Source organism: Eubalaena glacialis, chromosome X, assembly GCF_028564815.1.
Source record: "Eubalaena glacialis isolate mEubGla1 chromosome X, mEubGla1.1.hap2.+ XY, whole genome shotgun sequence".
NCBI lineage: Eukaryota > Metazoa > Chordata > Mammalia > Artiodactyla > Balaenidae > Eubalaena > Eubalaena glacialis.
The window spans coordinates 131905487-131907135 of NC_083736.1; the positions used below are offsets into that span (position 1 = coordinate 131905487).

Here is a 1649-nt window from a genome sequence, read left to right on the forward strand (position 1 = left end):
GGTAGACTATTTGTTTCAGGGCAACAGAATGAATAGTTTAAGATAAAAGCCACTACTTGACTCAGTACTGGGAGTCAAAATAAAAGCAAACATACTTTCTCTATTAGAAGTGTCATATTTTAAATTAATAAGTACTCAAATTATACTTGAAGTATTTGAAATACTAGTGATTCCGCAGAACGTGTTCACATACAAAATACGAAGTGCTAATAAACACAACTAAATACTATTAATATAATGACATTTGTACACAAACAAAGCATTTGATGTAATAATTTCTAGTCAGAACCAGCTGGCACAATCTTACAGATAAAAAGACATCAGCATCCAAACAGATGAGGAAATCATTGAATAAACCACTGCATTATTAGCTCGCAGACAAGTCCAACAGTCTGAGCAGTCTCGTGAGTCACAACTTGCAGCAAAACAAATCTATTAGGTAATTGTTGAAGTAAAAATCTTGCCCAGTGCTGTAAAAATTTAGGGTAGATCTCATGCAATATAAAAATACAATTCAAGCTCATTTATTTTCACAATAAAGCATAACCTTGACCACTCAGACATATGATTTACCTAGTACAACTTTTAAAAATGTCCTTTCCTGGACTCCACCTCCAAAAATTCTGGTTGCTTTGGTTGGGGATAAGACCCCAGTATTTGGATTTTATAGGTATGGGGGATTCTTGTGCAAGTGGTCACTGGACCACACAGTATTTGTGAAATACTGTTTTAGATTAAGAATCATTTTCCAGTGCTTGGTTCAGCAGCACATATACTAAAAATTGGAACAATACAAAGAAAATTAGCATGGCTCCCTGTGCAAATTCGTGAAGCGGTCCATATTTTTAGAAACAGACTCACAGACATAGAGAACAGACTTGTGGTTGCCAAGGAGGAGCGGGGGGGTGGGGGAGGGATGGATTGGCAGTTTGGGATTAGCAGATGCAAACTGTTATATATAGAATGGATAAAAAACAAGGTCCTACTGTAGAGCACAGGGAACTATATTCAATATCCTGTGATAAACCATAATGGAAAAGAATTATGAAAAAGAATGTGCATATATGTATAACTGAATCACTTTGCTGTACAGAAGTTAACACAACACTGTAAAATCAACTATACTTCAATAAAATAAATTTTAAAAAATAATCATTTTCCAGACATCTAGACAGATTAACTTTCTGACAGCTTTTTCTGAAATTAAAATAGACCTCTGTCATATATGGGGAAGGAAAGATAATTTTCCCTCTACCTTTCTAGGTTCTTGGCTGAGACCTCCCTATAATAGACAGATTAACAGGATAAAGACAAACAGATTTTTAATAACATGTATCCCTCCTATATACATGGGAGAGACCCAGGAAAACTGAGTAACTCCCTGAAATGCCCCAAGTCACCACCTTAAATACCATCTCAAGCTAAAGACAAAACAAGATGTTGAGGGTGGTAGGAGGGGGGGTCCAGTTATAGGAGGTGACCAGGAAGAGCACAGTAAACAAGAGTAAGGTTGTTATGCAGATTTAACTCCTTGCCCTCTGCATTGATAAGAGTTCCTAGAGATTTAAAGTCCTCTTTCTCTTCCTGTTATAGAGAGAGAGAGACACTCTCACAAATGGAGATTTACCTTATAAATGCAAATATCTCTT

The 1649-nt window shown here is 36.2% G+C and overlaps 1 pseudogene; it reads left to right on the top strand.

Annotated features, from left to right (window-relative positions):
* The first annotated feature begins 751 nt into the window (after positions 1-751).
* LOC133082782 (U6 spliceosomal RNA) lies at positions 752-847 on the top strand (annotated as a pseudogene).
* The last annotated feature ends 802 nt before the right edge of the window (positions 848-1649 follow it).